The sequence below is a fragment of the Plecotus auritus genome (genome assembly GCF_963455305.1).
Source record: "Plecotus auritus genome assembly, chromosome: X".
NCBI classification, from domain to species: Eukaryota; Metazoa; Chordata; class Mammalia; order Chiroptera; family Vespertilionidae; genus Plecotus; species Plecotus auritus.
In genome coordinates this window covers 88,864,659-88,890,326 of record NC_137784.1, presented here as the reverse complement: position 1 = coordinate 88,890,326, position 25,668 = coordinate 88,864,659, and the positions used below count along the sequence as shown (strand labels likewise).

Here is a 25,668-nt window from a genome sequence, read left to right as displayed (position 1 = left end):
GGCATGGTTGCAAAGGTGATTGTAATTTATTAAGTGTTTATCTGGTTTAAAGAATATTTGTGAGCAGCCCAGGGATGAACAGAGTCCAGTATAGAGTTAGAGAACTACAAAAAGAACCAGAAGATGGCAGTGCCTGGATGAGGGGTAACCTCTGGGGACTAAAAACTCAAGTACTTTTGTACTGTGGCAAATGTATGTCTAAATATTTTAATTAGAATCCCCCTGAAGGTCTACCTATGAGGAAAAACTGACATTAATAGTCCTGGAACCAGATAGTTATGTATCCTGCTATAAAATAATAAGTTGCAAATAATACTAAAATCACTGTTGTGTAAGGCTATCAGTGAGAGATATCTATATATTCATGGTTTGTTGACAAAACCAAAGACCCCAGGCAGAGAGTCAGACCCAAGACCATGATTAAGTCACAAAGCCCACCATTCAAAGGCTCTTGACAGCCAAAAAAACCTGGCAATTCATTATTATCCTCTAAGCAAATAATTCTAGGGCATTAAGTATGCATATGGTATTATATTAGACATTGGATATCGAAAGATGAGTAGAGAATGTCCTATATTCAAAGGTCACACAATTTAGTGAGGGAGAGAGACAGAGAGATTCAATACAGTGAGATAAGACCTAATCAATGAACTTAGCAAGTGTTAAATAAACACAAGGATAAAGCAATTTACACCAGAGCTCAGAGAAAACTTCACATAGGAGGTTGGCATCAGAACAGCATCTTGAAGGCTAAGTAGGAGTTTTCCTGCAGGTATTGCCACCAGGGTTATCCTGCCTATGCAACCAATCCCCTAAATATTGTGAAGACATGCTCCCTCCTGAACTTGCTTGGGCTTTGCAGCAAATTATCAATCCCTTTTCCTCTTCCCCACTATGGCTCCTAATAGTTTTATTAAAAGTACTGGAGGCCCTGTGCACGAATTTGTGCATGGGTGGGGTCTGGCTGGCCCACCCTGATCAGGGCTGATGGGGGCTGGGCCAGCTGAGGGGGAGGAGATGCGGGAGGTTGGCCGGCTGGCCCTGCCCCCAAACGGGCTGGTTGGCAGCTGCAGTGTGTGTCATAGCAACCAGTTGCTCCAGTCGTTTTGGTCGTTCTGGTCATTCCAGTCGCTTGGCTTTTATATATATAGATTTCTATCATCCTGGCTGGTTGTCCAGTGGTTAGAGGGTCAGCCTGAGTACTGAAGGGCCTCAGGTTTGATTCCAGTCAAGGGCACATACCTAGGTTGCAGGCACAATTGCCACCCTGTTCAGGGCATGCATGGGAGGTAACTAATTGATGTGTCTCTCTCACATTGGTATTTCTCTCTCTCTGTCTCTCCCCCTTCTCCCTCCCTTCCACTCTCTATAAGAATCAATGGAAAAAATACCTCAGGGAATTCATGTCCCTCTTTCCATTCCATTTATAAAAGAAAAACAACACTTTGATAATAGTTGTGAAGACTGAATGGTGTTAGTGATACAGTGCAGCCAGGGAGAAGAAAGTCCTGTAATTTTGAAGGAAAATCAGAAGTAATAAAGGAACCAGTGCTATGGACCTCTGCAGCACTTCAAAGAGTGCATATGTCCTCTTCTGAATTTCTATAAAAACAATGGCTGTGGTTTTTGTTGGGGGGTGGGACCAATGGTGGTGGGGAGGGGGTCTGGGTTGGGAACCTAATAGATGACTCCTTTAGGTTAAAAAGTGCTATGTAATAACTTAATCAATAAAGAAATAAAAAAAAAGAAAAATAAATAAATAAATAAGTGCTGATCTGCTTACCCTCGTCCCCCATTTAGGTATCAAATGCAAGGCTGCCTTTTACTCAATACTATATCAAATATTGTTTGCTGTTTTAAAAACTTCTTCAGAAATATTATTTTGAGGACTGCATAATAGTTCAGCATGGGAATATACTATAGTTAATATTGTTGATATGATTTAAAAAGGTTGAAAGGAAACAACAATATGTTAACAGTGGTTCTCTCTGGGTGGTAGGATTATTGGTGACTTAATTTTTAAAACATATTTTTCAATTTTCCAAACTTTCTACAATTTAATTATTTTAAAATTGTAAAACACTACTTAAAAATAAATGTAAAAGGCTGTTCTGTCCAATTCCTTATCTATTTCTCTCTGTCTTCCAAGGTTTCAACCTGCTTTTCATCAAGTACTACCACTTGAAGGAAACAAAAAACCAGATGATTTCTTTTTCAATGGTTGTTTTCCTTTTAATTGTAACAGTAATATTTTCAATTAATTTCCATTACAAAAATCCACACTTTCAGTTATATTATGGTCTACACTGGCCTTTGTGGACTAGCCTGGGAACCTTCTCACTATGCATAATGCCAGTTCTATGGGAACATGCACTCTTAGTTTCAAATAAATAACTTAAAATTAACTTTTGGAACACATCCTGTGCATCAGCTGTAAAAGGAAAATTGCTGCCCACAGTCCTGCATATAAGAGGCAAATACAGTTGTAGCCAATACAACAATCACAGCAAAAAAAGAATTTTACTAGCAAAGTTAAGTCTTAGATGAAGACAGATTGAGGAAAATATATCCAGGCATGAATGATCACATTTTGGTTTTATATGAGTTATTGAAAACTCAAGTAAAGTGGGCGGGTAATTAGAAATTAGACTAGAGATTTCCTTTTTAGTTGGTTGCTTCCTTTTATTATTATTTTTTTATTGATTAAGGTATTACATATGTATCCTTATCCCCCCATTGCCTCCCCCACCCCCTCCCTGCTCATGCGCTCACACCCCTGGTGTCTGTGTCCATTGGTTATGCTTATTTGCATGCATACAAGTCCTTTGGTTGATCTCTCCCCCTTCCCCTCACCCTCCCCTGCCTTCTCTCTGAGTTTTGATAATCTGATCGATGATTCTCTGTCTCTGGATCTGTTTTTGTTCATCAGTTTAGTTGGTTGCTTCTTAAGAAACCAAGAATCATTCTTGAATCCTCCTTCCTCAACCAGCAACCTTCTTCTTTCCCACCCTTACTATAATCAGTCTACTAGCTTCTGTTAATGCAACCTACAGAAATGTCTTTCATACCCATCCATTTCTCTTTACAACCATTGTCTCTGCTTAATGTTGAGTTTCTCTCAGGCTGTTCCATAGCCTCCTGATTGGTTTTCTTTACTCAAGCCTTTTTATTCTTCAGTCCAGTCTCCTTACTAAGCTATCCCATCAGAGATTTCATCATGTCATCCATCTTTTTGCTTTGAAAAAAGTTAGTGGATCCCCATGATTCATTGATGTGGTTTTCAATTGGGTTACCCAAAATTCCCCTAAGGGCAGCTAAGAGGAAAAACAGGTGGAAGAGGGAGATAGCTGTAGAGATTCTAGGACCCTCTACCCACACATATCTGTTCCAATCTAAAAAACACTTCCTTTTTCACTATTTATTTATGCTTCCAAAACAAAGTTTCATTTGAACTATTGATACAGAGGACATAGTAAAGATTCCAGAGCAAGGTATATAATGCCCTTAATGATTTGGCACCTGCTCACCCTTCTTGCCCATATCTGTTTTCTTCTCACCCTGGAGTCATTCTTAGTCCCCACCCCCACACACATGCACATGTTGGTCAAAGCTATACACACCAATCCTATCTAATAAAGATGGAATATGCTAATTGACTATCACATGCGCACAAAGATGGTGGTGGCCACAGCCAATAAGGAGGGAATATGCTAATTGACTGCCACACCCTCAAAGATGGTGGTGCCCACGGCCACAAGATGGTGATGCCCAGTCTCCTCAGCCCTGCTGGGGTGGCAGGCATGTGGCATGGCCAGGCCCACCCCCAGGCGGGTCTGGCCACTCCGTGCACCTGCCTCCAGAGTTCCCCAGTCCCCTCAACCCCCAGCTACCCAGGGCCAGCCTGAGGCCCAGGCAAGACTCGGATGTTGGCTGCCCAGCTGCCCAGGGTGGACCCAAGGTGCAGGCAAGCCTTGGATGGCAGCTGCCCAGCTGCTTAGGGCTGCCCAATGCTCAGGTAACCAGGGCCAGCCAAGGCTTGCACTGCAGGCAGTGGCAACAGCAGAGGTGTGATGGGGGCATTGCCTTACCCTGATCACCAGGTAGCCTCCCACCCCTGAGGGCTTCCGGACTGTGAGAGGGAGCAGGCTGGGCTGAGGGACCACACTCGAGTGCATGAATTTTCATGCACCAGGCCTCTAGTCCTATATAATGAAAGGGTAATATGCAAATATACCAAACAGCAGAACAACCAAACAACCAATCAAAGCGTAACATGCTAATGAGGGGAGAACCAAGATGGCGGCATAGGTAAACACCTGTACTTGCTGCCTCTCACAACCACATCAAAGCTACAACTAAAAGACAAAACAAGTATCATCCAGAACCACGGGAAAGCTGGCTGAGTAGAAGTTCTACAACTAGAAGGAAAGATAAAAGCACATTAAGACTGGTAGAAGGTGTGGAGGTGCAGAGGTGCAGAGGCACATGCGAAATGGGCTGGCAACTGGGTGTGCTGTTGTTTTTTCAATCGGGAGGGAGATACAAGCTCCTGATTGCTCTGAACTCCAGTTCTGGGTGAGACCCTGGGGACCCAGACTCATACGGGGAGAAACTGGACTGTCTTGCATCAGGCCAGAATGCGAGGGTGGCTTTCTCTCAGACGAGCTCACAACAATCATTGTTCCTGCATGGAGGCGCAGGACGCAGAGACAAAGGGACCTGCCTGGTGCAGGGTTGACTGGCAGCCATGGTTGTTTGCTCCACCCTGGTGATTCCCTGAGACCCTGCCCCACCCAGTTTACAACCCCACCCAAGCTGTGCGCAGAGGCTTTTGCATATGAATGGCCTATCCTTTTGCAACCTAAAACCTAACAAACTGCAGCTGAGTCAGAGAGCTCCAAAGCTTCCAAAAGAAGGCCCAAGGCCAGGCAGCAGCAGCCTTCCCTGCTTCACAACTGGGCCTCATGTGGGCATATCCAAACCCCAAACAAAGAGGAGGAATCTGCAGATATCTCTGTAGCTCCTACTGGGTGGCCTCAGGCAGTGGCTGACTTTGCACCTCCTTGGAGATCCAAGTGCCAGTGTACCCAGTGGTCAGTGTGAGACCATACCAGATTACAACTATTCACATCAATAAGTGACACACTCAGGGGGCAGACTCAGTGAACACCATAGCCGCACTGAAGCAAGTCTTGCTAATAAGGGTGTCTCCAGCACAGCAGTTCTTCCACTATAGACACAGCTGGTCCTCACAGCCATTTGGCCTGGAGATCAATTCCTCCCAGTGATACTAACAGAAATCAAGGCTCAACTATAATAAGACTGTGCACCCAACCCACAAAGGGGTGCACCAAGAGTGTCTACCTCAGGTGATTGGGGAGGCTGAGCCACTGGGCCCTATAGGACACCTACCATACAGGCCACTCTATCAACAAGGGAAGCAGCCAAAATGCAGAGACAAAGAAACATGTCACAAATGAAAGAAATGGAGGAAAGCAAACAACTGGATATAGAGTTCAAAACCACAGTTATAAGGTTACTCAAGTATCTTCTAGAAACCTCTGAGGAACTTACTGAGACCTTCAAGGATCTTAGTGAGAATGCCAAAAAAAAAAAAAAAAAAAAAAAGGAAAGGACCAGTCAGAATTTAAGCATACACTGACTGAAATAAAGAATAATATACAGAACTTCAACAGTAGACTAGAAGATCCCAAGAATCAAGTCAAAGATTTGAAATATGAGGAAGCAAAAAACACCCAACTGGAAGAGCAAAAAGAGAAAAAGAATCCAAAAATATGAGGATATTGTAAGGAGCCTCTGAGACAACTTCAAATGTACCAACATCCAAATTATGGGGTTGCCAGGAGAAGAAAGCGAGCAAGATACTGAAAACCTATTTGAAGAAATAATGACAGAAAATTTCCCCTACCTGGCGAAAGAAATAGACTTACAAGTCCAGGAAGTGCAGAGAACCCCAAACAAGAGGAATCCAAAGAGGACCACACCAAGACACATCATAATTAAAATGCCAAGGGCAAAAGACAAAGAGAGAATCTTAAAAGCAGCAAGAGAAAAACAGTTAGTTACCTACAAGGGAGTACCCATATGACTGTGAGTTGATTTCTCAACAGAAACTATGCAGGCCAGAAGGGAGTGGCAAGACATATTCAAAGTGATGAATAGCGAGAACCTACAACCAAGATTATTCTACCCAGCAAAGCTATCATTTAGAATTGAAGGTCAGATAAAGAGCTTCACAGACAAGAAAAAGCTAAAGGAGTTTATCACCACCAAACCAGGATTATATGAAATGCTAAAGGGTATTCTTTAAGAAGAGGAAGAAGAAGAAAAAGGTAAAGATAAAAATTATGAACAACAAAGTGACAACAAATACCTATCTATCAACAAGTGAATCTAAAAATCAAGTGAATAAAAATCTGAAGAACAGAATAAACTGGTGAATATAATAGAATCAGGGGCATAGAAAGGGAGTGGGCTGACAATTCTCAGGGGGAAGGGGGTGTGGGAGTGCGGGAAGAGATTGGACAAAATTCTTACACCTATGGATGAGGACAGTGGCGGGGGGGTAAGGGCCTGTGGTGGGGTGGGAACCGGGTGGAGGGGAGCTATTGGGAGAAAAAAGAGGAACATCTATAATAATCTGAATAATATTTATTTAAAAATTATGCTAATGATATGCTAAGGCTGCTCAACCACTCGCTATGACATGCACTGACCACCAGAAGGCTTACAGTCAACTGGTTGACCAGTCTGTATGAAGTGTACTGACCACCAGGGGGGCAGATGCTCGGACCAGTAGGTTAGCTTGCTGCTGGGGTCCAGCCAATCATGGCTGAGTGAGATGGGCCGGACACATCCTGGAGCCCTCCTGTGGTCCCTCCCCAACCAGATCATGAATCGGTGGGGTCTCTCAGCCTGGCCTATGCCCTCTTGCAATCTGTGACCCTTGGAGGATGTTGGAGAGCCGGTTTCAGCCCAATCCTGCAGGTCACTCCCCTTGGGATGGTGCCAGATGCAGGGCTCATGGCTGGTGAGCGCTGCTAAGGCAGCACAAGCCTCTCCATATCTGATTATGCGTGAGCTCGAACCAGGCACCGTGAGGCCTGGACCTGGATGAGCAGAAGCAGCAGGTAGGAGCTGCAGGCGGCGTTGGACTGCGGGTTTTGGCCCGATCCCTGCAGGCCAACCAGATGGACCCCATGCATGCACGATTTCGTGCACTGGGCCTCTAGTTTGTTAATAATTCCCATAACAGGAAATGTTCTTTCATATCTGCCTTAAATGCTTTCCCCATTTCCCTTAGATTCCTAGTGAAATTCTACTTATCTTTTAAGCTCTATTTCAAATGGCACTTCCTTTTTACAGACTTCTCAATCTCTCCTAGATAGATATGGTGATAAACCACCTCAGTTTTCTGGGGACTGCCCTAGGTTTCAGCACTGAAGTTCCTGTGTCCCTCGATATCAAGCAAAGTGGGACAGTTGGTCACCCTGCAGATTGAGTTGGCAATTTACTCCTTTGAGTTACTACAGTCTTTTGTTCATATGCCTATTTTCACACTTTATTGTGTATACTTGTTATGTCTTTATAGGTCTGCCATCCTGGACTATGAAGGTCGGAATTGTAACAAGATCAATGCTGGATTTCATGGCGAGGGGCTCAATAAATATTTCTGTTGCTGAATGAAATGAGAGCCAAAAATATAAATAAATTTAACTGAGCAGGGAATATAACAGATGACATACAAAGTATTGAAGCTCATAACCTAAAGTAAACTATTAAACATGTCAGAAGATACACAGAGAATGACAAAAACAACTTTTTGTAGTTGAACAGGCATGGCATGTGATAACTTCTAACTACTCACTCCTCAGTGTGGGAGAAGGAAAAGTGATCCATGAGCAGTATATATAAGGAGATGCCATTAAAGGGATGGAAAACTGGAAAAAAGATGACCACAATATGATAATCTGCTTTGGGCAAACCCAAAGAGGAAGGGGAAGAATAAGTGCTCTCCAGAACTTGGAACATAGTTCAGAAATTTAGTCTTCTCTGACTGATATTCAACAGAGAAGGTGCTCTTCTTTAATATTCTGATACACCATTGAATAAGGTCTGTTTAATTCCTAAGGTGAGGTAATATAGGCCTTATGATTTATTGACATTATTTATAATATTAGAAAGATAACCCTTGGCCCCCAAATAGTGGCCTTATGCATTGAGATATACCTAGAAGTTTGTGATGCTCTGGAATTCTTAATAATTAAAACATCTTGGTAATAACACACAAACATCACAGTTTTCACTGGCCCCAATGTGCAACTAAATTTACCTAAGTACTCAGAGAAAACTATTTTACCTAGTAGAAAGAATAATTCATTTTATATTATTGGCAATTTTCTCAGCTAAAAAAAATTAAAGCAGTCATCTTAGAAGTTACCACATTTCTTCAAAATAATCGAAATATAAATTTTCATTAAGGCAGTTTTACAAGAGGACTAACCATTTAGTTAAAAAGCTTCAGTTTGTGACTTTAGTTCATTGAAACAGTTTATAAGTTTAAGTTAGAATGTTAGAAAACTAACTAAAGGACTTACATGGAAATATGTTAATAACCATGAGAGGCCCCAGCACTGATATAAAGATACAGTTTACAAAGAATATAGACTATGGTACAAACATTTCCTTCTAACTTGAATACTTGAGGGTCAAATTACATTTATTCTATGGATATTCTGTTATAAATGGTGAACAGGCTCCCAACCTAGTTCATATAAATCTATTTAACATACAATGAAGTTTAACTATAAGACCAAGAAGAAAGGCTATTCATCTAAATATCAATATCTATATAAATGCTATGTGCATGGGAAATATTAATATCTAAAATTTACTGAATGATTATTATTAGCTCATTTAATCCATACAACTCTGGGTGGCAGACTCAATTATGATTCCCAATTGACAGATAAAAAAACTGAGGCCTGCAGGGTTAATATAACAACTAGCTTAATATCACACACCTAGCAATGAGGGATTTAATATTTAAATTCAGGGAGTGTAAGTCCAGAGTCCATACTCCTGACCACTGTATAGAGACTATTCCCAGTCTCTGAGGTATGAATTCTCCTACCAGAGGCAGACAAGGGCTCTTCAAAAAATGAGGCACATGTGGAATATAATGAACAACATAAACTGATGAACAAAAACAGATCCAGAGACAGAGAAGCATCTATCAGACCGTCAAACCTCAGAGGAAAGGCAGGGGAGGGGGAGGGTAAGGGGGAGAGATCAACTGAAGGACTTGTATGCATGCATATAAGCCAATGGACACAGACACAAGGAGGGTGGGGGGTTAGGTGGGCAATGGGAGTATAAGGTCACATATGCAATACCTTAATCAATAAAGAAAATTTTTAAAAAATGAGGCACACTGAGCATGAGTAACTCCATCTCTTCCTCTATGGAGAAAATAGGCCCTCTTGAGGTTGTTTTCCATGTGCTTGGAAATGGGAAACAAAGGGCAGGTACTCAGTTAGAGAGGTTTTATATTGTTTTCACCAGTGTCTCGCTCTCTCTATATATATGTTGACAGTTTATAAGCAGCTTTTACTCTGGTTGTTACCTGCAACCTACTGCTGTCCTGGTTCCTTTCTCATTTTAGAATTTTAAACTGCCTTTGAGTGTTTTATGAGAGAGACTTGGCAATGAATGACTTGACACCTTAGTTTACTCATGACCTGGGATGTCAGAGGTTAAAGGCCAGAATATATTGCTGTCTCTAAAGTGTTTATGAATTTCATGAAAGGCCCTGACATTTCTTTCTTTCTAAGAAGAGAGTAAATGGGGTCAAATCTCCAAAAATAGCTTTATATAACTGATGTTGTATTCTATACTTTAAACTTATTCAATCCAACAGTCCATTATGATTACTGAATGAACAATGTGGTCTAATTTAGCTTTCTACTTGTCTTGCATAGTAGTTCTCATCTGTCACCAAATTATGGGGAGATTTTTGTTGTCTTTTCATCTTTAAAATGTCATTTAAAATAACATAATGTAGATCTACCCCCTTATAGGTTGATGGTAAAAGGTAATTAGGTACCACTGACAGATTAGGTGTTGGCCTAGCTTTAGAGTGCTCCTTTACACCATAAAGGAATGACCACTGGCTGAAAATAAATTACAGATGACTCAATGCATATGCTCATTTTAATATCTCAGGATTAATAGTGCTTATAAAGAAATGTGGAATGGAAACTAAAGAGAAAATAAACAAATGAGACAACATCAAAATAAAAAGCTTCTGCAGAGCAAAAGAAACTACAAAACAACAAGAAAGCCCACTGCATGGGAGAACATATTTGCCAATGTTATCTCTGATACGGGTTTAATCTCCAACATTTACAGGGAACTCATACAACTTAACAAAAGGAAGATAAACAACTCAATCAAAAAATGGGCAACAGACCTAAATAGATACCTTTCAAAGGAGGACATAAGGAAGGCCAAGAGACATATGAAAACATGCTCAAAGTCACTAATCATCCGAGAGATGCAAATCAAAACAACAGTGAGGTACCATCTCACATCTCGCACCTGTCAGAATGGCTATCATCAATAAATCAACAAAAGACCAGTGCTGGCAAGGATGCAGAGAAAAAGGAAGCTTCATTCACTGCTGGTGAGAATGCAGACTGGTGCAGCTACTGTGGAGAACAGTATGGAGTTTCCTCAAAAAACTGAAAATGGAACTCCTATTTGACCCAGTGATCCTAATTCTAAGAATATATCCCAAGAAACTAGAAACACCAATCAAAAAGGATATATACACCCCTATGTTCATAGCAGCACAATTTACAATAGCTAATATTTGGAAACAGCCTAAGTGCCCATCAGCAGATGAGTGGATCAGAAAACTGTGGTACATCTACACAATGAAATACTATGCTGCTGTAAAAAAGAACAAACTCTTACCATTTGTAACAGCATGGATGGAACTGGAGAGCATTATGTTAAGTGAAATAAGTCAGTCAGAGAAAGATAAAAATCACATGATCTCACTCATTTGTGGATTATAATGAACAACATAAAATGATGAACAAAAACAGATTCAGAGACAGAGGATCATCGATCAGATGCTCAAACCTCAGAGGGAAGGTAGGGGAGGGTGGGGGTAAGGGGGAGAGATCAACCAAAAGATTTGTATACATGCATATAAGCCTAACCAATGGACAGAGACAGCAGGGGTGTGAAGGCATGTACAGGAGTGGGGTGGGGGGGGCAATGGGGGATATGGATGTATATGTAATACCTTAATCAATAAAAAAAATCAATTATAAAAAAAAGAAACGTAGAGCAGGCTATGTGTACTCAGAAAGCAATCCTTGGCACCTCAAGCATAACCCAAGGTTTAGAATCACAGGGGATTTGAAAGTGGAGGTAGGTATAGAGATAGAAAAAGTAGGAAAACAAAATGGAGCAGGGGATAGAGGAAAGAAACTATGAGAAGCAAAGGGAATAAGAGGACATAGGACAAAGACAAGGGTCAAAGGGTAATGGGGAGAGAAGGTGGCTGTTGGAATGAAGAGGAAGAAAAATAAAGATAAAGACTAGAAAATCAGTGAGGTCAAGGGGAACTGATTCTATTTTCCATTCTGTTAATGCTCCATATCTTTGGTCTGTTTCACACAAAACATTTCAAAGCATTATCTATATTTGGTATATTGACTTCTTCACCTCCCTTTTTTCTCTTTAACTTAAAACTAATTTATATTTCTAAGATAATATTTAACATTATATTTTTACTAGAGGCCCGGTGCATGAAATTTGTGCACGGGGAGGGGGTGTGTCCCTCAGCCCAGTCTGCACCCTCTCCAATCTGGGACATCCCTCTCACAATCCAGGACTGCTGACTCCCAACTGCTCGCCTGCCTGCCTTCCTGATTGCCCCTAACTGCTTCTGCCTGCCAGCCTGATCACCCCCCTAACCACTCCCCTGCCAGCCTGATTAATGCCTAACTGCTCCCCTGCCAGCCTGTTTGCCCCTAACTCCCCTCTCCTGCAGGCCTGGTCACCCCCAGCTTCCCTCCTCTGCTGGCCTGGTCACCCCTAACTTCCCTCCCTTGCAGGCTTGATCACCCCCAACTGCCCTCTCTTGCAAGCCTGATCCCTTCCAACTGCCCTCCCCTGCTGGCCATCTTGTGGTGGCCATCTTGTGTCCATATGGGGGCAGCCATTTTGTGTGTTGGAGTGATGGTCAATTTGCATATTACTCTTTTTTAGATAGAATAGAGTCCTGGTGCATGGGAGGGGGCTGGCTGGTTTGTCCTGAAGGGTGTCCCGGATCAGGGTGGGGATTCCCTTGGGACATGGGGTGGCCTGGGCAAGGGGCCTGTGGTGGTTTGCAGGCCAGCCACGGCCCCCAGCAACCCAAGCAGAGGCCCTGATACCTGGGATTTATTTATCTTCTATAATTGAAACTTTGTAGCCTTGAGTGGAGTCCAGGCCAGCCAGGGTGTGCGGAAAGTTTGGCTTCCTCCATTGCTGGGGAAACACAAGCCTCCTGCTCGCTCTGTGGCCGCAGCCATCTTGGTTGGGTTAATTTGCATACTCGCTCCTGATTGGCTGGTGGTTGTGAGTTGTGGGTGTGGCGGAGGTATGGTCAATTTGCATATTACTCTTTTATTAGATAGGATTTATATCTCATTTCAGAATATTCAAGCAGGAAGAAACTAACTCCCAGATTCTTTTCCAAATAACCATATTGGGATCAAAACAGCCAGACTGTGATATAATCTGTGAAACATGCATTTTAGGTTACAGAAACTGGTTTCAACTCATATTTTATATGCAGTTCCTCAGCTGAATAGCTCTGTACACAATAACATACAATTATTCCCATCACTCCACTGACTATAGACCATGGGTCCCTGTGGCATTTTTACGACTGCAGTGTTTTTCCCCAAGATTCCTGACAGAGTGGGATTGCCCAGTTTCACATCATAATAAAGTACCTTTACTTGGTAAGAAAAGGGAAATCTTCCATTCTATGAGATACAGATTTAGTCAGGTGAGGAGAAAAGTCTCTGAGATGCTTTCTGAAGAAAACTCCTCTAGAAGTACTCCTAAAAACTATGCACACTCAAACCATGGGCCTTCCAGCAGTCAGGGAAAGCTGTAGCCTATCCATAGCCTAAGAACACAGAATCAGAGCAAGGGATGCTGAGCTTCCCCTTTTATTTAAGCGAATGTCATGTGGAAGCCCATTACACATGGAAACAAATTAAAAAGGAATTGTTCTGGTGGAATCAAGTATCACATGACCTCCCCCTTAGGCACTTTAAGCCCAAGGAACTCCATGGAATTCCAGAGTTTACTGGTAACCAATAATCTCACCAAATTCCACTTGTTTGAAGCCATAAGGGAATGGAGACCCATCAAGAAGTAATCTATATAAGAGTATGGAGCTCCTGACTGGCAGACCTGGCAAAGTAATTAACTGTTCAACTCATAATGCATACAGTTGGTAGTGACATTAGACAGTTCCTTGTCTGGTCCCCTCACATTCACTGGCCATGCCTAGATGAAAAGTACTGGTGAGTTTTGCTATCTAAGCACTGTGGCAATTCTTTACCAAAAAAGAAGAGGTAGAGGAAGAGGAAAATGAGGAAGAAGGAGGAAGAGGAACAGAGGGAAAATAAAGAAAAAGAAAGAAAGAAAGAAAGAAAGAAAGAAAGAAAGAAAGAAAGAAAGAAAGAAAGAAAGGAAGGAAGGAAGGAGGGAGGGAAGGAAGGAAGGAGGGAAGGAAGGAGGGAAGGAAGGAAGGAAAAAAAGAGAGAAAGAGAAAGAAAGTCATCCTGATATCCTGATTTTGGTAATATTGTTAGAACATTGGATCTCCTAGCTACAGGCCTAACACTGCCTTAATCAGGTTAACTTTCTCTGCTGAGATGCTTGTGTAAGGCATCTCAGAGTATCCTTTTATCATAATACAAAGGTTCTTCTAAAATAATGTTAGAACCAGGTTGGAAAAGGTATACATGTATTTCAAAATAATAAAGGTAGGAAATGTTCTTAGTTAACAGGAAAACCCTGAATTTCTTGGTGAAGTCATTTTTATTGGCAAAAGCACAGATTTTAAAAAGCCATAGAATAAAACATGTGAGTGAGCATTTCAGCAGGCAAATACCTACCACCACATTCCATGCTTTGCCTATTTAGAATGAACTTTGATTATGAGGGACTTAACTCCTTAGTTATAAGTCTGATACCTATGGGTGCCCCACAGGAGCACTTATATTTCCTAGCTGTTCGGTGATTTGTGGCACCATGGATCTAAGCACATGTGGGTTGGACCCATACCCTATGCAGCAGAAAGCAATGGTAAATCACTGCTTGTTCTTTTCTCAAATTTTATCTTTATTAACTTTCTTACTTTGAAAACCCTATGTTGAAACTTTTCACTTATTTATAGTGTCACCAAGAGTCTGAGCACAGCACATAGACAATCTAATAGGACAATAATTATTATATACCCTTGGCTTATTCCCAAACCATGCTTTAAGGACACCCAGGAATGATAAGACTGGATAAAAGAAGGTGAAGGGATTAGATCAGGGGTCCTCAAACTATGGCCCGTGGGCTACATGCGGCCCGCCGAGGACATTTATCCAGCCCGCTGTGTGCCGCTGCTTGTCCTGCTGAGCAGCCAACTCGTCCCGGGCCCACAGTGCGCATAGGAATTTGTTCATAGTTTTTTTTTAAACTATAGTCCGGCCCTCCAACGGTCTGAGGGACAGTGAACTGGCCCCCTGTTTAAAAAGTTTGAGGACCCCTGGATTAGATAAAGAACATATATGCATAACTCATAGACACAGACAATAGTGTGGTGATGCCCAGAAGAAAGGAGGGTGGGGACTGGGTGGAGGAAGGCAGCAGGGTTTGGGAAATGGGACAACTGTAATAGTGTCAAGAATAAAAGTTAAGGGAGAAACCAAGATAGCAGCATAGGTAAACACCTGAAATTGCTGCCTTGCACAACCACTTCAAAACTACAACTAAAAAACAGAACGGACATCATCCAGAACCACAGGAAGGCTGGCTGAGTGGAAATTCTACAACTAGAAGAAAAAAGCACACTGAGACTCAGAGGAGGTGCGAAAGTAAAGTGTAGAGGTATGGAGGTGCACACGGAGGAAAGGGCTGGCAACTGAGTTAATTGGGAGGGAGACACAAGCTCCCAACTGCTCTGAACTCCAGTTCCGGGTGAGACTCTGGGGACACAGACCCATACTGGGAGAAACAGGACTGTCTGGCATCAGGCAGAACTTGAGGGCAACTTTCTCTCAGAGGTGCTTGCAGTGATTACTGAGGGACACTGAAACCTGGAGGCCTCTTAGGGCAGGGTTGAGGATCAGCCATAGCTGTTTGCTCTGCTTTGTTGATTCCCTGAGACGCTGCCCCACCCAAGCTGTGTGCAGAGGCTTTTGAATATGAATGGCCTGGCCCTTTGCAATCTAAAATTACCTAACAAACTACAGCTGAGTCAGAGAGACCCAGAACATCTAAAAGAAGGCCCAAGGCCCCACAGCAGCTTGCATTGCTTCACCTCCAAACCCCAAACAAAGAAGAGGACTCTGCAGATCTCTCTGTAGCTCCTGCTGGGTGGCCTCAGGCAGAGGCTAAATTAGCACCTCCTTAGAGATCCAAGAGCCAGTGTACCCAGTGGTCAGAGTGGTCCCATCCAGATTACAACTCCTCAGATCCATAAGGGACACACTCAAGGGGCAGACTCAGTGAGCACCGAAGCCCCACTGAAGCAAGACTTGCCCCATAAGGGTGTCTGCAGCACAGAAGTTCTCCCATCATAGACACAGCTGATTCTCACAGCCAATCGGCCTGGAGGTCAATTCCTCCCAGTGATACCAACAACAATCAAGGCTTAACTACAACAAGACTGTGCATACAGCCCACAAATGGGTGCACCAAGAGTGTTCACTTCAGGTAACTGGAGAGGCAGAGCCACTGGACCCTATAGGACACCTAGCACACAAAGCCACTCTATCAACACAAGGAAGCAGCCAAAATGCCGAGACAAAGAAACAGGTCACAAATGACAGAAATGGAGGAAAGCAAACTACTGGATATAGAGTTCAAAACCACAGTTATAAGGTTTTTCAAGAATTTTCTAGAAACTGCCAATAAATTTAGTGAGACCCTCGAGGATGTGAAAAAGGACCAACTAGAAATTAAGCATACACTGACTGAAATAAAGAATAATATACAGAGATCCAACAGCAGACTAGAGGATCACAAGAATCAAGTCAAAGATTTGAAATATGACGAAGCAAAAAACACCGAACTGGGAAAGCAAAAAGAACAAAGAATCCAAAAATATGAAGATAGTGTACGGGGCCTCTGGGACAATTTCAAGCGTACCAACATCTGAATTATGGGGGTGCCAGAAGAAGAGAGAGAGCAAGATATTGAAAACCTATTTGAAGAAATAATGACAGAAAACTTCCCCTACCTGGTAAAAGAAATAGACTTACAAGTACAGGAAGTGCTGAGAACCCCAGACAAAACCAAAGAGGACCACACCAAGACACATCATAATTAAAATGCCAAGAGCATAAGACAGAGAATACTAAAAGCAGCAAGAGAAATACAGGTACCTACAAAGGAGTACCCATACGATTGTCAGCTGATTTCTCAACAGAAACTATGCAGGCCACATGGGAGTGGCAAGAAATATTCAAAGTGATGAATAGCAAGAACCTACAACCAAGATTACTCTACTCAGCAAAGCTATCATTCAGAATTGAAGGTCAGATAAAGAGCTTCACAGATAAGAAAAAGCTAAAGGAGTTCATCACCACCAAACCAGTATTATATGAAATACTGAAAGGTATTCTTTAAGAAGAGGAAGAAGAAGAAAAAGGTAAAGATAAAAATTATAAACAACAAATACATATATATCAACAAGTGAATCTAAAAATCAAGTGAATAAAAAAATCTGAAGAACAGAATAAACTGGTGAATATAATAGAATCAGGAGCATAGAAAGGGAGTGGACTGACAATTCTCAGGGGGAAAGGGGTGTGGGGGATGCAGGAGAGACTGGACAAAAATCGTACACTTATGGATGAGGACAGTGGGGGGGTGGGTAAGGGCAGAGGGAGGGGTGGGAACCAGGTGGAGGGGAGCTATGGGGGGGAAAAAGAGGAACAACTATAATAATCTGAACAATAAAGATATATTTAAAAAATAATAATAATAAAAAGAAAAAAGAATAAAAGTTAAAAAAAAGCATACATACAAATTATAGGTAGATAGATATATAAAAGAAATATGGCAAAATAACTGTTTAGTCTAGCTGGTGGGTATATAGATGTCTATTACCCTATTTTTAGAATTTTTCTGTATAATCAAAGTTTTTCACAATAAATTTTTGAGGAAAATTTAAAAAAAAAAAAGAGTACGATAAGGGAATATCAGTCTTGGACAACAGTAGGTCCCCAGTCAAATTTTAATTTTTCTTCCCACTCAGCCCCCTCCACCTGGCCAGAGTCTCTTAGATTTTAGTTTGCTGTGAAATCAGTTTCTCCTTTGGCTGTCTTCTGGGTCTTATCTCACTACTTTGAACCATCTGCTTCTGAATTACAATCTAAATGAAACTTGCAGCTTTCCTATGGTTAGGTCCCACTTTACTGTGCTAAATTCCTGACAACCAATGATTCTTAAAAGCTGTCTATCTTTTGACAGGCAATGTTTTCTTCTGACTAAAAAGAAACCTTGTTACTGTTCTATAATTATTTTAGCTGCAGTTATCCCAACTGGTCCCTACTATTAGGCATAGGCTTGCCCTCAAAGTAGGAGGAGTGTCAAGGAACCATCAATAAACCTTACTGTTCTAAAGTGGCTTATGGAAAAAGAAGGGAATGCTCCCAGCTTTTCCTGAAATACATTCAAAACTATATTGACTGAGTGCTAGCAAAGTATGCTTGCTTCTCTGGTGATCAGGAAGTTTATGTCTGACTTTAATTCCAAATGAGCACGCGCCTTCAAACCCAGACATTCCAATGCACAACACAAGTTCCAGTGGCTGGAGGAAGCTAGAAGCACTTTGGTCCTTAGTTGCTGTTTTTTAGTTGTTAGATATTCTATTCTTCTGCTTTTACTCTCTTCTCCAGAAATACAAGATAACCAGAATTTTCCTGGTTCTATAATAAAAAAATAACAATAACATTTATATAGTGCTTTAAATGTGGGGAAAGGGAAAGTAACACATCTACTAGTGTAGACAACAGATCTGAATTTAGATTTCTTCCCTTACTTCTCCTTAGCCATAGAGATAATGCACTAATCATAAGTAGTCAGACTGATAGTTTTATTATCACCAATATGTGCAATGTACTCAGAAACTAGTACATTTTAATGATGAACTCCATTTTCAAGAGAAGCAAAATTTTAAAAGAAAATGGCATATCATAGAGGTATATACTGACCTAAAAATGTCATTTCTTTTTTGATAGTGTTACTGGACTGATAAATCAGATAATGCCATATACATAGAGATCATTAGGATTTCAACAAGGCTTTGAAAGCGTTACTCATGACAATTTTGTAGATGAAATGAAGAAATGTGGATAGAATGATAATGTGCTCCTTTCTGATTGAATAACCATGCTTAAGAGAGGGCTAATGAAGAATTGTTTTTCAATCTAGACAGCGTTCTATAAAAGGCTTGCCATAGAACTTTGCATTTATTTGGTTCAGTCCTTGAAACCTGACATCATTGGTTCTTTGAAAGCTCCACAGGTGATTCCAATGTGCAGCCAAGTTGGAGAACCATTATTATAGGACTAGAGGCCCAGTGCATGAAATTCGTGCGGGGGGGGGGGGGTGTCCCTCAGCCTGGCCGGCACCCTCTCCAATCTGGGACCCCTCGGACATCCCTCTCACAATCCGGGACTGCTGGCTCCTAACTGCTCACCTGCCTGTCTGATTGCCCCTAACTGCTTCTGCCTGCCAGCCTGATCACCCCCCTAACTACTCTTCTGCTGGCCTGATTGACGCCTAACTGCTCCCCTGCCAGCCCAATCGTCCCCAACTGCCCTCCCCTGCAGGCCTGATGGCCCTCAACTGCCCTCCCCTGCCGGCCTGGTCTCCCCCAACTGCCCTCCCCTGCTGGCCTGGTTGCCCCTAACTGCCCTCCCCTGCCGGCAGCCATCTTGTGGTGGCCATCTTGTGAGATGTAAGGACTTTGCGTGAGGGCCACCTAGGCTTTTATTAGTATAGATAAGTGGTTTGCATACTATACTGCATACTGTTTTTAGCATCCAGATGCCTCTTATTGATTCCAATAACTCTCTTCCAAAGATCCAATGTTTGACTCCGTTTCACAGATGGTTAAAACAAGGGTAGAATGAGAACACTTAAATTTCATCTCAATTTGGATAATGGTTTGGAAAATTACACATAAAAAGGGCTCCATCCACAGGGTCCAATAAGGCCTTCAACTCAATGTCACTGAGACATTTCACAAATACCAAATTCCATCAGAATTCATTGAAAATAACTGCCCCTTTTTGTCTGAATGCAAAGTTAATAGAGAGGCACTCTTTTGGTGCTGAGATAAAAACAAACCAAAGATTTGTATTATGAAAATGATTTTGCCTCCTAATTTGAATCAGGTCATTATAATCACAGGTTTTAAAAATTAATAAAAACAAGTCAGGTTGATGAGCAGAACACCAATATTTGATTTGCACATTGAGGGAAAGTTTGATTTTAACATCAGTCACTTTGGTAAACAGAAAGAACAAGACACATCATTATTGGAGACTACACTAAAAATGTCCATGGGTCACATAACAACATGTCCAAGGTCAATTATGTTGAGTACAAAGACTTCAGGCAGTGGAGGAAGAAAGAAGAAGCTTGTCTCCTCTCTGTCTCTGGAAGGGTACCAACCTCATAACATTAGTACACTCAATAATTCTGCAACCTTTAAAAGGCATTTTATGAACAAATTAGGTCAATTAGTACAAAACAATTTACAGTTTAAAAAATTCCAATTGTACTCCCCTGCATACATAGGGAAAAAATTCCATACATAGGGAATGCAGCTCCCAATTTACAAAGTAAAATTCCAGTTCTTTATAACTGGGAGGGGGGTGGGTAGTAGCTAATTCCTTGCCTCTATGATGTGTTAACAGGAAAAATTCATAGACTGGGTGCTCAGTTGTAACTGACACAACAAAGACACACACACACACACACACACACACACACACACACACACACACACCACAGTGAAATGCGAAAATACCTCAAATATATAGCCCTAGTCTTCACCTTTAACCTCTCCTGTTCAGTGTTGCCTGTTCATGATAATATAACTGAACTGTGCAAACCCCCCACTCCTTGAGGGGAGGGGAATATAACCAGTGTGGAGGGGAAGGTTTGAGGAAGTGGGGAATCCTATCTCCCCTCATGGATGAGTAAAAAGTCCTCTAAGGATCCTTTTTCTCCTTTTCCTTTCTCACATTTTTATTTATATATAAATGTCTCTCTCTAATATATTTCCTATAATGAGCTAGATACTGTGCTAGGTGATTTACATGCATTATTTCATTTAGCTTTCACACTAATTCTGCAAGATAGATATTGTCCCCATTAAAGGAAGCTGGCATATAAAGGTTTTACATGACTTGCTGAAGGTCACAGAGCTTATATGTTGTGGAACCAGGACACACCTGCTGGAAACCAATCATTCTACCACTAATAGAAAGATGTGGACAGGAAACTGGGAAGGCTGGTCAACAACCTTAATTGTTTTGATCACTCACTGTTTAGTTGAAACATTGTTAGCTGAAGCAGCCTCCACCTCTGTTTGTTTCATGTAAATTTCTGTTATTGGAATTTCCTGCCTAAAGGTTATGGGCGTATGCCATAGTCTCAATAAAAGGGATTGCAAGGCCAGAGCAAAGGGTAGTCCTTCCACTAGAGTTGGGCTCCCGCCTGGCCCCCAATATTCCCAAATTAATACTTTTCCAAGTCTCTTTTCATTTGTGTGCGGACTTCTCCAGAACCCGAACCCTGAACCGGAACCCTGAACCACACGGGATGTGAAAGGGGTTCCCACACACACCCATATTTGCTTGATTATAATGGGCCATTTTTTTTTTTTTCATATTAACGTGCTACACTCTATCACTCTGACATCTTTCCACTTATTTCCTTTTTCCTCCTCAAAGCCTATAGTGGTGGATGGGTGGTAATACTGGAAGGATTTTAAAGAAACAAGCACTAACCTAATCCTCCTTTATACTTCTCCAGAAGCTGTGTAATTTCCTATTTCCCCACACATGGCCTGGTGATCAGCATCCAAGAAAACACTGGCTTCCTACAGGCTCATGTTATGTTTTCTTCTCCAATCTCTCCATGGTTTTAGTGACTACATTTTTAAAATCCCAAATAAGGGCATATAGCTTGATACATTGTGATTTCCATTAGAGAACACAAAGACAACATATTTAAAATAAAAACTAAAAAAGTACTTGTGGTGCCTAGCAGAGAGATAAGAGGGCTGGCTCAATATGGATTTGCTGAATATTATATTGGAGATTGATCACACATGGAGAGTAATGAGCAAAGTTATAGTACCGTGTTTTCCCAAAAATAAGACATCCTCCGAAAATAAGACCTACTTACAGGTTTCCTTCTGAGTGAAATATAAGGCATCCCCCGAAAATAAGGCCTCTAGGCTCTGTCTCTGAATGAAAATTAATTTACTGTAAACTGGTCGCTAGGGCTGCCCCTACTGGCTTCTAGCAACCAGTGACGTTACGCGGAGTCCTGACGTCACTGCTGTGTGGAGGTGGAGTGGAGGTCGGAGTGAGCTGTGAGCGCGGGGCGGGAGAGAGGAGGAGACTTTTGCAGATGCGTGTAGAAGAACAGGAGTGTTAGAGCGGATGGGACGCGGCGAAGATGGTGAGTGCTGGTCTGTCTCTGGTGACACTACCTGATGCTCGTGGCCGCCTTCATGATGACTGAAGGTTCTCAGTCAGTGGCAGACCCTGCTCCAGCCCAGATCCAGGCCCCAGCAAGCCCAGTGACAGTCCCCAGGCAGGTCTCAGGGGGTAAATGTCTGATAAAGGGGTAGGGGGGATGTCTGGTGAAGGTGTTCAGTGGCACAGGGGTGGGGGGAGGGGGATCACTTAAAATGACACAGGAGGATCAGAGGGGACAATCAAAATGCCACAGGAGGATCAAAAGGGGTTACTAAAATAGTAATCCCCCCTCTGATTCTCCTGTGCCATTTTGATTTCCCCCCTCTGATCCCCCCTGTGTCATTTTGAGTGATCCCCCTCCCCCCACCTTGATACCCCAATTCCATTTTTTTTTTACCCCTACGGTAGAAATGAGTGCAAAAAGAAAAAGCTACTCCATGGAGTACAAGAAAGGAATCGTGGAAGACTCTTGGGGCCAAAATCTTACTGCTTTCTGCAAAGAGAAGATGTTGAGTATCCGATTGGTCCGAAAATGGCGAGCAGAGTATGGTAACCTCATTGAACAAGTGGACAAGGGAAATGCTAAAAAGCGCAAGTGTGGATCAGGTCGGCAACCATTATTTTCCGAGCTGGAAGACCTGATCTGTGAATGGGTTGTTGACAGGAGAGCAAAGGCTTTGGTTGTGAATAGGGCTCAGATTCAAGAATTTGCCCTTGCAATGGCACCACAGTTTGGCATAGCCCCCGAAGACTTCAAAGCATCACAACACTGGCTGGATAATTTCCTTCAGCGAAGTGAACTGTCTTTAAGAAGATCTATAACATTGTTTAGGTTGGAAGATACTCAAGTTATTAAGCGAGCACTTGCATTCAAGTCCTTTATTGATGATGCTGACTTCTCTAAATACAATCTTTCCAACATGATTGCTATGGATGAAACGGCAGTGTTTATGGGCCAATCATCTCAAACAACAATTGAACAGTGGTTTGCCTCCTTGGCGTACATTCCCTCCACTGCTTACGAAAGTGCACGTGTTTCCTGTATTTTGGCAATTCGTCTGGATGGCACTAAAATCCCACCTTTAATCATTTCTAAGGGCAAGAAGGAAAAGATTGAACGTGTTTTGGGCGTTTCTATTCTTGAAACTGAAAAAGCCTGGGCCACACAAGCAGTTATAAGGAAGTGGGTCGATTTAATGCTGCCGCTTGTTATGCGAGGGAGCCAAAGAGGTCTGCTAGTCTGGGATGCAGCCAGCACTCACCACGCTAAAGACATGAAGACATTTCTTCACGAAAGAAAAATCGATCAGATGATGATTCCCACAGGAATGACGGCCTATCTCCAGACTCTTGATATTGCAATAAACAAGCCATACAAAGACAATTTGCACATGGAAATTAATGACTACATTGAAAATAGAATGGAGAGAAATCAGCTTGGAAACTTTGTGAAACCTAAACTGCAAGAAGTTGTGACTTGGGTGAAGAATTCATGGGAGAAAATCACTGACAGTTGCATTGCAAATGCACTGCGAGCAGGCTACTTTGACAAGAAGTACTCATTTAAAGACAGTGCTATTGCTAAACATGAGAGATTTGGTCCACTGATTCTGAAAGAAATGGAGTCACAAGAAATTCACCAGGAAATTCAGGAATTGGATTGTTATGATGATGTTCCAGAAGATGATGACATGATTGTCATTGAATAAATGAGTAAAGTCTTGATACTGTAGGATTCACAGTTTGTCTGGTTTGTGTTGACAACTACCGTACTACCGTACCGTATACAGGTAATAAATTTCCTTTATTTTCATTTAACAATAAATGTGTACTGTATTCTTCTTCATGGAAAAATAAGACATCCCCTGAAAATAAGACCTAGCATGTCTTTGGGGGCAAAAATTAATATAAGACACTGTCTTATTTTCGGGGAAACATGGTACATCCTTATCAGTGGACTTCAAAAGGGTGGTCTTTCTGACAGGTCTTTTTGTTATATAGCCTTAATGTCGGCTTCCTGAACCTGGTGTTTTATTAATCTGCAAGTACTTGTTTAGATACAGGCTGTGGATTCTAAGAGATAAACTGTTAATTATGCATTCTAATCCCAGGCTAGAAGATGCCTATAAAGATTAAAATGTGTTTTTTTTTTTTCCTAACAGTTAATGGCCCAGCAAAAGAAAGATCAATTGTATTTGGGAAACTGAAGGAGATAATAAATGCATTACTGAGGCCAGTTGCTTTACAAAGTAATTTATTTAATCCTTAAATTTTGCAAGTTGTAAATTACTCATTAGAAGGCCTAAAGCAAAATAGCCATAATCCTGTTTAGTGCCTCCAAATTCCAAAGATTTAGAGAAGGAAATCCATGGAAATAAGAGGCCTTATGTGTTTTTTCACTGCTATTTCTTAATGAGCAAAGGAGGTTAAACAATAAGGACAAGCTCAAGTAATTATCCTGATGTTCTGGTCCATAGGACAGGGGTGGGCTTGATTAAATTCATAGAGAGCTGACCTACAAAGAGTGGGAAAATGCCCCTTCTTTTCCACTCAGCCCTGCAGGCAACTAATCAATGTGCACATCTCACTGCCAGATTGTTTCATGAGTCCAGAGCAATAGCCCATAGCATTCCTATCTGTTGTTTTCTAATTAATTAGTGAAGGGACTAGGACAAGAGGACAAGTAGCAGAAAGGAATTAGGAGGGGTTGAAGAGGAGGCTGCTCCCCACCCCCCGCATACATAGGGAATGCAGCTCCCAATTACAAAATGTTCAACTGCAAAAGCAATTAGTTTGTAGGTTTCTTTATATGTATAGTAAGCCACATATATTTGGTTTGAATATGGATTTTAAAAGCTTAATGTGTAGTGGAGGAAAAATGGCGGTGGAATACACAGACATGTTCTGAGCCTTGTCCTGGAGCAGAAAGAAAGAACAGCTTAGGGTTGCACGAGGAGTGTTTGTTGGCAAGTTAAGGGACAGCTGAACTCCAGAAGAAGGTGGGGGACTGCTAGACGGGGTTCCCCTGACCTGGCAGCCCCCACTGCAGCTGGGTCCCCTCCCGGAGCTGTGGGCTCGGTCGCGGAGTCTGCACCATCTTGAATGGGAAAGTGGAGCTTATCGGAAGCCTGAGAATCCACAACTGTGGCACCCACGGAACAGCTGCGAGCCCCAGAACACCGGTTCCCAATTGGTGCAAACACACGGATTCAGAGGAGCTCTACACTCCACCATGGAAAGGTCAGATTTTGCCTGGGATAAGGTGAGGTCTCTGGTCCCAGCGGGAGAGAGGAACACGCGTTTTGCGGGAGCTGGAGGACCAGGGAAGTCTGTGCCTAGAAAAATCCGTGGCTGTTGGGGATGGCGTGATCCGTGAATGTGGAAGGAGGTCTTCAGAGCTGCTAACAGAAGGGCTCTCTAAAAAGCAACCCATTTTGATCTGACATGCAGGGACATCCTAAGAATTTCAAAGGTGTGCCGGCTGCCTAGACTTATGCGCAGCCCCGGAGTTCGCACACTTGGGCTTTTTCCTCTTCAAATCCTTGCTTCTGATTACTAAGCCCAATACATAGGATCACCCAGTTGGGGACACCCTGGGAGACTGCAGGGGAAAGTTGTTTTTCTGGAA

At 42.1% G+C, this 25,668-nt stretch overlaps 1 protein-coding gene across 10 annotated transcripts in view; it reads right to left on the bottom strand.

The window, feature by feature from the left end:
• Positions 1-25,668, bottom strand: part of PAK3 (p21 (RAC1) activated kinase 3) — a 450,753-nt gene that overhangs the window by 11,962 nt on the left and 413,123 nt on the right. The window lies entirely within an intron of this gene.